At 34.5% G+C, this 16,832-nt stretch overlaps 1 long non-coding RNA gene across 1 annotated transcript; it reads left to right on the forward strand.

Moving 5' to 3' along the window:
- The first annotated feature begins 112 nt into the window (after window positions 1-112).
- LOC138696400 (uncharacterized) lies at window positions 113-15,983 on the forward strand. Its single transcript, XR_011331372.1, has 3 exons — window positions 113-213; window positions 15,522-15,627; window positions 15,736-15,983. It is a non-coding gene; the product is annotated as an uncharacterized lncRNA (long non-coding RNA).
- The last annotated feature ends 849 nt before the right edge of the window (window positions 15,984-16,832 follow it).

Raw genomic sequence — 16,832 nt, forward strand, 5'->3', positions numbered from 1 at the left:
AAATATTCTGGAGTCTTTTGACTACAGTTTAGCGGTTTTTTTAAGCTTGTGCAGCGGTAACTGGAGTTCTGAGTTGGCAACACTGGCCACAGGCATAGCTACTCAGTCGAACGAAAGGCGCGGAAGTGAAAGCAAGAGGGCTAGATTTGGAATCTCTATCCACTACTGTTGCGCGGAAGTGTATTGTGTATTTTACGAAGAATATTAAGATACGTAAGTAAAAGACTATCAAATATATTTTTAATGATTAAGAATATTCGTTTGAAAGATAATACATAGCATAGATCTTCCTAAAGTTCGGCCAAACTGTTTCTCTCATGTAATACCGGTACCGTATCCAATATTTTTTCGGTGGTACCTGACCAATTGATCAAGCATACGTGTGGAGATCTTTCCATTTATTTGATTTTACTTCCTTCGTCAAATTGGAAGAAAACTGTCCAAATAATGTGTCCTTCCCCTATTTTATTGATTTCCATTTATTTGATTTTACTTCCTTCGTCAAATTGGAAGAAAATTGACCATATTTGTAATTTGAAATCTTAGAAGTAATTACAGTGTATGTAAGTAATTGTTTATTAATTATGGGTAATTCCATGATAAAATGGACAAAAATGTTGATTTTCTGATTTTATTGAATATTTAATTTTTATAGATGAAATGAAAGAGAATTTAATATACTTTTATTTCCAGAATGAATTTTTGTATTATCAAGTTATGTCACTTACTTTTAGCACCAGTTTAAAGAATGAGTCTTGAAAGGTATTTTGCTCATTTCAAAATGCCCCATTTGCAACACTGCTTTTAAGTTGATAAACCTGTTAGGTAATGACTGCACTGTTGTAGATACCTGCTGTTATTTGCTTTTGAGCTTCTAACACTACTTTTGAGGTAAAATATGCTATTATTATATATCATAAATTACAATTATTTAAGCATACCTATGGCTTGCGTTAGTCTGTAACCAAAATTTATTTACTTTTTATCTGGTGAAGTAGCCTAAATAATTATCAACTTGAACTTATTTACATTTTGACTGTAATGTGGGATCTAACCTACACAGCAATAGCAGTAAAAATTTTCAAATCCAAAAATCGTCCAATCTGTTATGGTTACAGACTTACAGAGGCTAAACATCCAAAATGAACTTTGCCATGGGTAAAAGACAGTAGTAAAGGCAAAATGAAACAATTCAATTTTTATGTTCCTTTTTAGGTCATGTAACATGGCTAAGACATCGAAAGAGAAAGTACAAGCATTTAGGGCAAAATTAAGTGATGTTAAAAAGAAAGAAATTCGTGAGAAGGATAGATTGCATAAAGCATCAGAAAGGTCGAAGAGAAGTAAAAAACAAATAGCTATTGATCGTGAGAAAGCACGCATTAGTATGCGAAAATTGCGTGCATTAAGAAAAAGCCAAGTCAAACAAAGTGAAGTGCCTAATAATGGAGATTCAGAAGAAATTTCATCTCCAAGCAAAACAGCATATGGTTCTAACCTGTCACTGTACAAGGCTGTCAGTCGTGCTAAACTGGCATTGCCAAAGAGTCCTCGAAAGAAAAAAGCTGTGGTTAGGAAGTTAGCAAAGTCATTTGGAATTGCAGAAGACAAAAATAAAGTCATCAGAGGAACTCCAGCATTGATAAACGAAGCAAAAGAAAGTGTAATAGAATTTTATCAACGTGATGATATTTCATGTATGACACCTGGACGAAAAGACTTTATAAATGTCACCAATGATGATGGTATTAAAAGCAAAGTTCAACGCCGCTACCTCCTCTACAGCATAAGAGAGTGTTTTGAGCTCTTCCAAGCAGATAATGTAGGTGAGAATGCTGTAAAAGTCGGCAAGTCCAAGTTTTTTGAATTACAGCCAAAGTTTTGTTTACCTATAGGCAAGACCCCTACAAATGCATGTCTCTGCATGTATCACGAGAACATGGCATTGCTTGTAAATGCTTTAAAAAAATTCTATCCAGATCTTTTACCTATTACGGATTTCATGGTCTGTGATATTGGAAATTCTGAGTGTGTCAATAGGAAATGCAGCATATGTACACACAAAGTCGAAACACTTTTAGCTACCATAGATGAAGACACACTTTCTGAACCACTACTGTACCACCAATGGATAAGAGATAGTGAAAGCAAAATGATAAAACGCTGTATTGAAGATTCTACTGTCAACGATGCACTTAAAGCATTAACTGTTATGTCACCAAAGTACCTCTTCCATTGTTATGTGAAGAAAAAGCAGTCTACTTATTTTAGAATGCTTCTTTACAATGCTTCTGATACTGAAGTTCTCCTCCAGGTAGACTTCAGCGAAAACTACAGCATCATCCATCAAAATGAGGTGCAAAGTGCACATTGGTCGCATGATCAAGTAACTTTGTTCACAGCATGCTTTTGGTACAGAGATAAGGTGAAAAGTTATGTGATTGTATCTGACTATATGACACATGACAAGTATGCTGTTGCACAATTTGTTAATGTACTTGTTGATGAACTTAAAAGTTTTGCTCCAAATGTCAGAATCCTTAATATTTTTTCTGACGGAGCTGCTCACATTTTAAACAGCGGTTCACTTTATCTTTGGCGACTACTGCTCCAGTTCCCATTAACTGGCACTTCTTTGCCACTTCTCATGACAAAGGGGCAGTTGATGGAATTGGTGGTACAGTGAAACGGAATGTATTTGATGGTGTGCGAGCAGGTTGTTTTGATCCCATTGATGCCAGATCTTTTTCTGAATGCGCAAGAGCTGTATCAGGAAAGACAACCATCTTGTTTATTTCCAGAAATGACATTGAAAACAAGAAAAAAGACCTCGATATTTTGTGGAATGGAATTGAGAAACTCCCTGACATACATAAGCTTCACTGCATCCGGGCACAACAACCCTTCATTGCAAAAATATCAGTAATTTCCGAAGAAGAGGGGTCATTGTTTGCTTTTAAAACTGAAGCATTCCATGATGTAAATCCAACAGTGACACCAACTGAGAACTCCAAAGAACCAGTGTGTCATATCAAATGTGAAAACTGGTATGCAGTGGATTGGCCACGATTTCAGTACTGGTTTATTGGCCGAACCATATCTGTTGAAGAAGACAAAATTAAGTTCCAATTTCTTCATCAGAAGAATCCTGAGTTAAATCAATTTGAGGAAGTTAATGACATTGCTTACGCTGATCCTGACAACATATTCTACTGTCTATCAGAACCTCCATATCCAATGTCATCTACAAGGTCTCGATATCTCAAGATCAGTAACTATGACTTCAAGAACAATAAAACCCTCTTTGTAAAGAGGAATAAAGTATAATCTGTGTTTTGTTCAAGAACATTAATGTAATTTTAGTGGTTTATTTATTTAATATATTAATGTATGGTACTATACTCTACATATTGTTTAGTTAGTTTTGATAGCATTATTTAATACATTTAATGAACAACTTGTAAATATTCACTTAAGTTCTTTTATACAACTGTTTTCCTCTTTAACCTTCAAACTTAGGTCGTTATTTGAATAAAAATGTTGTACTTATTTGAGGTGAATACAATGTGGACAAAAAATGTTAGTCTGTAACCATGATCTGTTAGTCTGTAACAAATATAACAGTAAATATATTATGTTGGCAAATCACGTGCTTAAGATGCAAAGCACGAATATAGAAGTTTATTAATGTTGTACAAATGTTAGTCTGTAACCATGGAATTGCCCTTATGTGTTTTTTTATATATTGGAAGTAAGAAATACTCTAGATAAAATAAGGGATGCCCAAAATAAGTTTAATTTAATGCTGTTTTCTAAACAAGATTTTTTCCTAAACATAACAGTATTAATTATAATATGGTGTGAGCTTTTTTTATTAAAATCTTAAGCTAATTTCTTGTCATTTTAAGAGTAATTTATCTGTCATTCGTGGTATTACAGCAACATGAAGCGGAAAGGATCAGGACACTATATCTAGTAAAACACATTGAATTATAACTTAATATTTCCAAAGGTGGACTAGTGTCCGTATAACATTTCCATGGATTGGAAGAAACTGCTGTTTTACAAGTAGGGAGTTACCACCATATTGTCGTTATTCGAACCGTGATTTCCAATAATCTCTTAGCTCTGATGTACAGGAAGCATATTATATTTCTTCGTAAATATGTTTAAACTTGTTTAAATATTTTATATGTTTCAGACATTATTTTTATTATGTTAATTGATTTTAATAATAATTTCAGTAAACGCCTAAATCAAACATAGGTAGAGTCCATAAGCCCAGTTTCTCTCCGAAGCATTTCCAGTTCACTGCGGGCTAAAGCAAGGAGATGCACTATCACCTTTACTATTTAATTTTGTACTAGAATATGTCAGAAAAGTCCAGGATAACAGACGGGTCCACACCTGTGGAGTAACAGCACGTCTGGCCGCGAAACCAGGTGGCCTGGGTTCGATTCACAGTCGGGGCAAGTTACCTGGTTGAGGTTTTTTTCCGGGGTTTACCTTCAACCCATTATGAGCAAATGCTGGGTAACTATCGGTGCTGGACCCCGGACTCATTTTACTGGTATTATCACCTTCATCTAATTCAGACGCTAAATAGCCTAAGATGTTGATAAAGCGTCGTAAAATAACCTAAAATAAAAAATAAAATTACAGACGGGGTTTAGAATTGAATGGGTTATATCAACCGCTTGTTTAGCCTATGTGGATGACGTGAAGAAAATCCACAAACTATTAGGAAAAAGATGCAAATTTTTCTTGAAGCACATAAGGAGATAGGTTTGGAAGTAAATCCCGAAAAGGAAAAGTATATGATTATGTCTCGTGACCGGAACATAGTATGAAATGCAAATATAAAAATTGGAAATTTATGCTTCGAAGAGATGGAAAATTCAAATACCTTGGAGCAACAGTAACAAATATAAATGAATAGGCCTAGCTCAGTTGGCTAAGGTGCTTGCCTGCCGATCTGAAGTTCTGCTCCACTGCGGGTTCAATTTCCGCTTGGGCTGATTACCTGATTGGGTTTTCTCCGAGATTTTCCCAAATCGTAAGGCAAATGTCAGGTATCTATGGCGAATCTTCAGCCTCATCTCACCAATACCATCGACGCTAAATAATGTCGCAGTTGAGACAGAGTCGTTAAATAACCAAGTAAAATGACTCGAGAGGAAATCAAACGCAGATTAAATATGGGAAATGCCTGCTATTATTCGGTTAGGAAGCTTTTGTCATCAAGTCTGCTTTCTAAAAAAACTGAAAGAATTCATAAAACGGTTATATTACCAGTTGTTCTGTATAGATGTGAAACTTGGACTCTCAGTTTGAGATAGGAACAAAGGTTAAGGATGTTTGAGAATATCTGGGGCTAAGAGGTATGAAGTTACTAGAGAATGGGGAAAGTTACACAATGCAGAAATGAACAGTTATTCTTCACCTAACATAGTTAGGAACATTAAATCAAGATGTTTGAGATGGGCAGGGCATGTAGCACATATGGTTGAATCCGGAAATGCATGTAGAATGTTAGTTGGGGACCGGAGGGAAAAAGACCTTTGGGGAGGCCGAGACCTAGATGGGAGAGTAATATTAAAATTGGTGTGAGGGAGTTTGTATATGATGGTAGGAATGGGATGAGGCGAATTCCATGTGTGACTTACATGATAATGGGTGCATATTTTAAGGAACAAAATATGATTTCTTGCTTCTTGCGTGTTGATGTGATTCAATCTTAGCACCGCAGTAGGCCTATTCCTGAATAGTTCCTCTTAATAATCATAAGAGAAAAGAGTGAGAATATATATACATTAAAATTGTTGGGCTTCTTGTTTATTAAATGTGACTTACATGACATGGATGAGGTAGAGCAAAATTGCAAACGATAAAAATTCTGCTCGTCTATGAGCAACAAAATATTGAACTGTTCTTATTTATTACAACACAAAACAGGCTTTATTATTCCATACAAATTTTATTTGACTCTTACTTGCTGGAAATTGTACAATACTAAATGGAATGTGACTTGCACAACAGCATCTTGTGACTTTCACTACCAAGTCCAGAAAATACAGAATGTATCAAAACAAAACAAGTTAGCTTATTCTGTGTAACAATTTAGACAATGTTGATTATTTTCTTGAGAATACAGAATAAAAATTGAACATTTAAGCAACATTATTTCAAATTTGGCAGAAGGCTTCTTAAGTCTACAGGAAATGAATAATGTACTGGTAACATAATCTTTCTTCAATTGTTGATTCAGGAATCTTGAACTTAACTTGATCATTGTCTACATTGTTTATATCTGTATTGGCATCTACCTGGATATGCCAATTAAATATTTTAATAACAGCATTGTTGCGCAGAAACTGAAGTCTTAAGATTTCTATTCTTCACAGACAATCTGGCCAACAAAATGGTGTGCTCTCGTATGGTGCAACAGCTTCTAAATAGTGATTGCTTAACTGCCCATCAGGAGACCGTAATATATTGTCTAGAACTTTTAATTTCTGCTCCATATTTTCATCTGAAACATAAATAGTATGTATGTGGAACACATTATTTGACAGGCTATATAAAAATTCTGTGCACATTTTGGGTCAAGAATTGTGCTTTGGTAGCCTCATGTATGCATCTCTTCCACCAAGACAATCTGTTGGTCCGTTCCCATGAGCAGTTGCTGAGCAAGTCCAAGTAGCTGGCATGTTATAATGTTTGAGTGCACATAGAGAAAATGTTTGCTTAAAATGTTGGGCACTTCTGTCAGACGGGAAATGTAAATTTTTTAATTTAAATTCAGTATGCCCATTCCGGAAAAGTTTGAATACTGCTACAGCATACTTATCATGTTGCATATAATTAGAGAATATAACATAGGAAATGGATTGTATGGAATTCTTTCTATCTCTACGGTCCACAGACCCAGAAACAAAATTTGAGCCACCTGAATTTTCTAAGTTCCAGTTATAACATACTGTGCGTTCTCAGATGGTCCAAATTAAGTTTCTGGGTCTATACAAAGAACACAACGAGATGAGCAAATTGTACTTCATCCTGATATTGAAATGAGTAATTTTCACTAAAATCCATGTGTGTTTTAAGCTTTCCTTCAGAAATATTTTCTTTTTATGATTGAAAATTATCAGCTTGTTTCCTTTTGGCAAAGATATGTCTAAACAAATTAGTAGTTTTTCCTGCAACATACCTAACACAGCCCTGGGCACAAAGGGGAAGGGAAAAGAAAAGGAGATACCCTCGCCCATGTCTTTTCCGCTTCACTGCTTTAGAAATGAACACTTAGTAAAGCACTGTGCATCAGTGATGGATATTTTAAGTGACGAGCTAGAGCCGAAAACTATGATGTATGCCTTTACTCAGCAATGCTTGCCTTCATATTGGTCCGGTACGTAACTGACTGCCAGGGAATGTGGAGTGAGGAGCTATGAGTAGTCTGCAGTACCTCAATTTCTCTTCACTGTCACAACTGCCTTGCCTAAAGATGCAGGACTCCTATATGCTTTTCTTGGAGATGATAAGGTATTATGTTGATTTTGCATTCTCTTAACTTTTTCACGGTACTTCCTGTGTTCTTCACGTCTTTTTTTCCTGTATTCTTCTGCCTTTGATTGTCCAGTTTCAACATTTGTTTCTTTGTCTGTCGTCTTTTCTTTCGGTTCTTTGTTTAATTTGCCTTGAATTCTTCAAGCTTATTCAAAATCTTCAGCTTTTCTCTTTCTTTTGGCTGCTGATTTAGCCATAATTCCTATAAGTCTCATTTATAAATAATTGAACCAATTTCAGGACAGATTTTCACGTACATAATTGTGACTTACACAATGTGTTTGAAAATCATGCAAGTGTAATATAAACAAAATTTTGCCTACCTATTAGTTATTTTTTTATGAAGATGATACGGATTTTTGCTACCACAACACCACCAGGCAAAACAACTAGAAGAAAAAAAAGAAGAAAATTGTTACTTCCACTACAGCTTAACATAACGTATGATAAATTATATTTGTAATGATTTGTTGCTTCTATATTAACTGCAATTTGTTTAAAATGATATTGACACACCATGATAAAAGATGAACTACCAGTACCAGTACCGACCTGTTTTAGAACTCTTCAAAAACTCTTCAAACTTTCAACATAAGTGAATGACCAACATTTTCCATTTTGAATGCTGCAGTGCTGCCAAATATAATGCCAGGTTGACATTGAAATGATCATTTCCTGAAAATATCATTTTTGGTCTATTTGAAAATTTATGTGAAATAGATATATTTAAAAATTAAATTTGTACTCTGATGGGTGTATTAAGATGGAAATAGATATTAATCTTGCTCAGGATAGGGACTGATGGCAGGCTTCTGTGAGGGCGACAATGAACCTCTGGGTTCTCTAAAAGCCATTTGTACGTAAATAAGTCTAAAGTAATAAGTAAGTAAGTAATACCTAAAGGAGGCAAGTAGTCGGATATTGATCTGTGTGCAGAACATATTGCATGTGCAAGTTACTGTCACAATGCTTATCAAGAGATGTTAGGCTTAAATTTGTTTTGTCTTCTTTAAAGATTTCTGTAATTGGACATTATATGCATTGCATCCCACACCACGCTGAAGTATCTGATATAAGATGCATATGGGGGTGTGATTAAATATAGGCTAGGCCTATATGAAGTAGCAGCTATAAATCTGGGCTCTAATCATGCAGGTTTCTTCTCAGTTGGCAGAAAAAAGATATATTGAAATTTATCTGAAAATAATATATATTACAGTAGGCCTAAATATAGGAAAACTTTTAGTAACAGTGATTTAGGGTTTTTTAGGTCTAAAGTCCAATATTAAAGTTTCATTTAGGTTCAACGGAATTCACATTTATGACTCCTATGACCATGTATCGAAAAATTATTGAAGAAACTCTGAATTTATAAGCAAGGGAAGAAATTGTTATAAACATCCCTGATTTCATAAAAAGAGAAATATGAATGAAAGGAAACTTATAACTTAACTGTAAGTATGGTGTAAGAAGTTACATTATTGAAAATTGGTAAGACTCAGCCTATTTTAATTTTATAAGTTTTTATTTTTTATAGAGCTTCATTTTGTATTATGTAGTGTAACAGAAAGTGCTGTAATAAGCCAGTCTTTGAAAGTGAAATATGTTAGTTCCTTCAAATGTTAATATCTTGAGAAAGATATTTATAATGGGCTGCTGAACAACTTAAGTAGTTCTGTTTATCTGGTCTTCCATGAAGAGAACGAAAGTCCTCTTTGAAAGGATCTTAAATTCATTAAAACTTTGACTGTATTTAAGCATTTGATTATTCAAAATCCCTTATATCCACTTTCATGAATTGAAGAATTTTGACAGTAACGGGTAGCAAATCTAGGGAATTTTCAACTTAACACTAACTTTTAACAAACGTTTTGTTTTAAATTTAGTGGCTTTTTTAATTAAAACCACATAAATCATTTGAATTCATTCTTAGCAAGCAATATGTGGGCATGACTCAATTATGATTATGGCTTGCTTGTAGTAAAGTCAGTATTAGAGTATTATTGAATTGTATCCTGTTCCTCCATACAGACTATTAGTGGTGCATTTTTTGAAAATAATATCTTCAACTAACACTGCACACGTTGGCGTGTAACTATTGTGCCTCTGCCTATTTTTTTGGCGATTATGATGGTGAACCCTGTTCTGAGGCTGGACACCCATAGTTCGGATTCTGTTGCCCTGTATGGTAGGTTAATGTGAATGTGGAAGTAGCAAGATGAATGAAGATGAAGGTGACAAGGACAGGAAAATGAATCTAGCATCTGGTGCCGAAAGTTACTCAGCATTTGCTCTTAATTGGTGGAGGAAAAGCCTTTGAAAAAACCCTAACCAGGCAACTTGTCCCAATTAGGATTCGATCTTGGGCCATCTAGTTTTCCAGTCAAGTGCTGACCAGTACTGTTCAAAGTGATAGACTGAGAACATTTTTGTTCGTGGTTTTTTTTTTTTTTTAACTGGTTGCTCTCTATGGTTGTGAAACTTGGACTCAACTTTGAGAGAGGAATAGAGATTAAGAGTATTTGAGAATAAGGTGCTTAGGAAAATATTTTGGACTAAGAGGGATGAAGTTACAGGAGAATGGAGAAAGTTACACAACGCAGAACTGCATGCATTGTATTCTTCATCTGACATAATTAGGAACATTAAATCCAGACGTTTGAGATGGGCAGGGCATGTAGCACGTATGGGAGAATCAGAAATGCATATAGAGTGTTAGTTGGGAGGCCGGAGGGAGAAAGACTTTTGGGGATGTCGAGACGTAGATGGGAAGATAATATTAAAATGGATTTGAGGCAGGTGTAATATGATGAGAGTGGATTAATCTTGCTCAGGATAGGGACCGATGCAATGAACCTCAGGATTGTCTAAAAGCTGTAAATGAGTGAGCTACTACGGACTTGATTGCTATGTAGTATGCAGCTTCGGATTATGACTTCTGATGTCATATCCGGCTATTTACTCATATCTAGTTAATTTCAGCTATAAATGTAGCTTTGGGACACGGCCATCGTCTGTTCAGCATTCTTAGATTCTGAAGCAAAATATTGTATTGATCATCAGCAAAGCATAAAATATTATCATGTTGCGAGTTACATTTTAATTGATGTTGGATGTGTAAATATTAAATAAAATAGGACTGAATAATGACGCTTGCAGTAGTCCCAATAATGTTTTTTGGTCATTACCAAATTTCTGACGTAGTTTAATAATATTATTTGTTATTAAAACAATGATATTTTGGATGATCAAATTTGGAATATTAATCTGTAATAACTTTTGTTGTAGGATATGAAGGTATATGTTATCATATGCAACCTCCATAGTGATTCTTATAAGCTAGAGGCCTGGATTCAAATCCCAGTCGATCCACCCTTACAAGTTCTCCAGGTGCTCTGGTTCCTCTGTGATATCCCAACAATTCTCAATCATAATTATCATTGAGATTGTGGCTGATATGTACACTGCCGCTCAAAAAGAATGAGCGTTTGTTCAAGGTCCCAAATATTCTGCACTGTGCATGCGACGCTTTGTTCACAAGACAACGCATATTTAAGTAGCTTAAATTCGCTTATTTGGTTGAGTAGTCTGACATATGTTACAGATCAGACCGGATAGTGTATGCTGGATCTTCTGAAGAATGTAATATGAATCGAATAGAGATATGTAATGTCAGCCGTGTAATTTGTATATGGATAAGTACACACTGAGTTATCAAAGCTCTCATAGCGTAGATGGGCAAGACAAAAACCACTATAGAAACTGGACTACATTGGCTTTCAGTCCGAATCCCGTGCAGTACCTTTTGTTTTAAAAACAGATTTCTCATAATTCTCACAAAGTTCTAGAATATTATAATAACTTTTTTTCTGCAAAAGGCTATCTGTCTACACATTATATTTAGGATAAGTAATATGAATTTAATGACAGTAAACATGAAACAGGAAAAGTTCACTAGCAGACAATGGTCGATTTGTTACCTGTAAAGAAAAGGTAGGACTATGGTCTATAATAGAGACCTGCAAAACAGCCCTTACAACCGGTTTAGATTGACCGGTCGGAGCTACAACCGGCTAGGATGAACATCGGACCGGTTACTCAGTTGTCGAGCGGTTATGCCTGATGTATTGCAGAGTAAACAGAACATCAGGCGCATTTACATGAAACTAACGTTTTTCGAGTACACAACCGGAGTAACAAGGAAATTTACGTTGTCTTGTTGAAAAAAAAGTGTTTGCAAGTACTCTTACAGTTCATTCGACATTATAACACATATATTTTCTTCATTATTCTGAACTTGCAGTAACTTTATAAGTATCGTATATATTTTAAACTTTTAGAGTTTTACTAATGAAAGTTGCTTATAGATATGTTAAACAATGTTATAGTTTTTCACAGAACCAGACGTGCACAAGCCATGTATATTTTTCTTACCAATAAACGCTATATAGCTGGCGTTTTTCTATACCAGTGTTAAACAGTATACGTCATAACTTCATCATTTGATTACGTCGTAACTCTTTCTCGTCACATATTGACTGAATCTTGTTCGATTTGTATAACCCAATAATCGATATTACATAAGTTCATGTAAGATCGCAAATTATTTAGAACACAAATCTCACATAGAAAGAAATGGTAAGGAGGAAGAAAATACGATCTCCAAATAATACCAGGTACATTTCATCATACAATAACTCTTTAACATTTTCTCAGTATACAAACAGAGTAATAATATTGAAATATATTTATTTTGTTTAATTACAAAAATATGTTTGCTTCAAATAGGAATACAAATAATTTGACACTTTAATACATTTATTTTTGTATTTCGAACTTGCAGTAATTTGACTAGTAACAAATAAATGAACAATGGACACAGTGACATCGAAGGAAATAGACGTAATGTATAATTTGAAATGTCATAATGTAAACATATTCAAAAATATAATTACAATTCATTATAAAACAAAATAGGAAATAAGTACATACAGTCCATTATGACGTTTGTACTTTAAACTAAAAAAAATATATAGGCCTACCTCTAAAACAACAGTTGCATGCTTTTTAATTATTCTAAGCAGTTGCAATATTATTTATTAAGAAATTAATTTAAAAAGATAAACAGTAATGTTATTTTCAACAATACAATTACTTTGGCTCCCAATGGTTGTTGTTCTGTACAAAATAAGTATAATTTACACATCTCTAAACTACGAATAACAAAAGAATAGCAAGTTTTAGAAACAAATAATTCTGTATAGAAAAGATCTACTTCAGAGAAAACAAGTGTCATTCAAAGAACTATTTTATTACACACGTGCTAATATTAACTATTTGATGTTCACAATTATTATTAGGGCCTGTTATCATAGACTACAAGTCAGAATTGACTTCTTGTGTTTATGTATTAATAAATCTGTTTTACTAGTCTAAAGTTACGCTCGGTGGAAACACTTATTCATGGAATGGCCAATATTAGTTTCACAAGTGTTGCTAGAGAGGCTAGAGTTATTTGGTGATCTTTCCACCAATTTAGTATTAGAAAATGAAATGAGCATAATATATAATGTGAGATATAATAAGTAAATAAGTCCAAAATAGAATTACAATTAATCACAAAACTTAAAATTAAATAGTTATTAACTCTAAATGCATTCCTCCAAAACAGTAGCTATTCATATACAGGGTAGAAGTGAAATAACCCTGCAGATTGTACCGGGCGATAAGGTTCACTATATTATGATTGTGATTGTGATATTAGAAAATTGAGTTGGATGTTTCAGCAGTCTGGCAACATCGCTGCTAGTTGCACACTGCTTTTTCTTCTTGTAATACAGATGTAAGACATCAACGAACTCAGGTCTGTCTCCCTAGGTCAAGCATGTCAAAGTGGGCCATAGATAGTATTTGTCATAGCTGTGGTTCGACTTTTCTACAGTGGCCAGATGATTGACAACTCAGCTGAGAGTTCGATTGCTCGAAAATTAGTTGCTACACTCTAGTCATAGTAAACATACTAAAAGCATTGGTTGTATTAGGTTTCAGAAGATATAAAGTTATTTTTGTTTTACTATTGATCAAGTTTACTGTTTTTTAAGTGTGTCATTATTGTAATATTATAATTCAGTTTTCTAGTGTAAGCAAAAATTACAACCTTGGTAATTTGTGGATACCGAAAGTTTTTTTCTGCAATTTACGCTTTACAACATCTGTAGTTTCACGCTGCAGGCTGTTTGTTCCTCTTGACGATCCTCAGCTATAATATCTGGATGGTTCACTGTGATCTTCATTTTATATGCCAGAGCCGTCCACCCACAAAGAGATCGAATCAACTCGAATACTCGTTAAACCGAATACTGAAGCAGTACGCAAGCAGATGTACTTCACATACTGCCTATAACGCCAGGCATTCAGTAGCGCTATGTAAGTTTCTTCGGTTTTCAACCGGTTTTGCAGGACTAGTCTATAATGCCATCCCTGTAGCTATGCCTATGTAATGAGTAGAGACGAGAATTTCGTGCACTATAAAATCCAAAATATGCATGCATTCATGCGCTATCAAACTATGAAACATGTACGACGATTAAGCGTACATATATTAAAATATATTAAAATATCCACTTTCATTTTTATTCCAAATATCTTATTTCACTCCACTTTTTGCACAGTTAACAACCTAACAACATTTCTAAATTGAGGTTCCTACCCTTGTCAGTCAATATGTTTTTGTAGGCAGAGAATGTCTTTCTACACCGCAAGAAGTTAGGGTGCAAACTTGAATGAACATATTTGTGACAGTGTCAGGTCAAATTCTTCATTCAAGTTTTCGCCACAAATAACCTTCTTCACTGAACAAAAGAATCCGTTGTCCGGGTTCGCATTTATGACCCTGTCCAGTTTGTTTTCTGTCGCTACATCCACTTCCCCAAAGGTATAACTGCTTGAAATTATGTAGTACATTTTATCTGAAATTATAACGGACCTTGTGGTCACTAGATACGATTTTAAAACGGACATCGTAATTTAATTAATGAATTTAAAGAAGTTTTGTAATTTTTTACAAAGAACAACTGCCATAGAAAATATTATGAAACAGAATAGCTGTGCTTACCTCTTTACTGCAACAATAGCAGAATATGACAACCCCATCTAATCTAATAAAATCTTTTCCTTTAATCCACTGTGCAAAGAGTACACTTTTGGAACCTTTAATTGAAGGCATATTATAACCACATTAACACAAACAAACAATAAACACATTAACCATTTACGAGGTTCACACACTGCAAACACAGTTTAGCAAATGATTCCAATTTTAGAAGAATCTAAATTGCTACTAGTATTGGAAAAGGTGCTTTTGATCTAAATTATTTGTCGACAGTTTCCTTAAACCCCCTATATTTTTTCTCTACTATTCTCAAAATATGCAACTTCATAAATCCATTTATGACGCGCAGTCTGTAGAGGGTCGTCGGTAAAATGTTGTAAAAGTGAACTTTCGTCCAGAGAAATGTCCTCTAACATCTTATTGTGAAAACGTAACGTTTTATTTCATTTTTCTGTGATTTAGTTATTTTCTTTTCCTTCGCCAGTCCTGATTCTGAAGCTAAAATAAGGCACATAAAAATCAAGAATCTGTGGGGTCCACTCAAAACCATTAAAACTGAATATAATTTATATTATATGCATTATTCAGCTAAAATTGCTTAAATGTGCATTATGTATGTTTTTATTCTCAAAAAGGCCAAAACATGCAAATATGCACAGAAAAAGTAGGGGAGACTGTTGTACCTTTAAACACTTTTCACATTTTATTTATTATTATTTATTTATTTATTTATTTATTTTTTTTTTTTAGTTTTGGGAAATTACGTTTTTTAAATGAAAAAATGCTTGAAATAATTATTAAAGATTCCTTTACAACTTCCTGTATGTATTTTCTTGTTTTACAGATCTATTAAGGATGGAAAAAATAAAATGAAGGAATATGTAATGTGTTCAAAGGTACAACAGGTTCATGTACCTTGTAACAGGTACCTTGGGACACATGGCGTATAGGTGAGAATATAGCTTTAAAAATTGACAATCATAATTATTTAAAATGTATTTGCCATCATAAACCAGAGCAGGCTTCTCTGATTGAGATTTTATTTCCTGCTTCAACAGCTTTCTCCAAGGCATCCGGATCAACTGGGGGCCTCTTAACTCCAGACTTACTTCGTGACATGATCTTAAAATAAAAGAAGAACAAAAACCGACAGCATCGTATATCTTAGAACATGTTCCATGATACAAGGTGTTTCGTGTTCAAAAAACTAGAGATTCGAATAAATGATGAAAATTAAAATATGTTATTACTCACCAGATGATAGGAAACACACTGTACTTGATTGATAGTAACAAATATAATCTGGTTTTGTGTTAGGAAACATATCAGTAAACTAAATGTTTACTTTTGGTACTAAAAAAATTTTGGCATAGAACTCACACTTTGCAATAAATCAAACCGAAACTATGACCAGAGCTACTTAGCGGCTTTCTCTACAATCTACTTAAGTTTGAGTCCTCTAGGTAGCAGCAAAAATTAAAAAACAAAAACAAAAAATGTTCAAAGGTACACTATGCTAAAGGTACAACAGTCTCCCCTACACATATTTAGAACCAGGAAGTAATGAAATGGATAACTACCAAGTTTGAGCTGTCCTATGTTCCTATAAAAACGTGCATTTGCATGGGATTCTCGTCTCTAGTAATGAGTAGGTCTGTGACAAGTTAGGCAAATTAACATGTACAATGGTTTGCATTATAATTTAATACTAGGTCACAGGTACGATTCAGCATGTTATATTCTGTTTGCGTTTTAAATATAAGATTGCATCATAAAAATGCACAATAATGTTCCATATGCCATTTTCATCACCATAGTGATCTCTTAGAATGTTCATAAACGGTAACAGACTTCCTCCCCTGCCTGTATTTAAGAGTAGCCTACTTTCTTCGTAACCTCTGAGAATGGCGGACAGGCGAGATCTACGTTTGCAATTCATAGGACTCATTCGCACCGCAGCAGGAAGAGAGCTTGGAGTTCCAGCGTCTGCGGCTTGAAGGTGGATCAGTCAGTTTCGCCTAGGCGGAGAATTTCTTTCCGGAAAGAGGACACGAGTTTAATTAGGGAAGCTAGACGTCACCCATATCTAACCTCCCCTGAATTAATAATCAGTCCAACATTCCGGGCTCTGCAGCAGCTGCTAACAGACGCTTCC

Source organism: Periplaneta americana, chromosome 3 (assembly GCF_040183065.1).
Source record: "Periplaneta americana isolate PAMFEO1 chromosome 3, P.americana_PAMFEO1_priV1, whole genome shotgun sequence".
NCBI lineage: Eukaryota > Metazoa > Arthropoda > Insecta > Blattodea > Blattidae > Periplaneta > Periplaneta americana.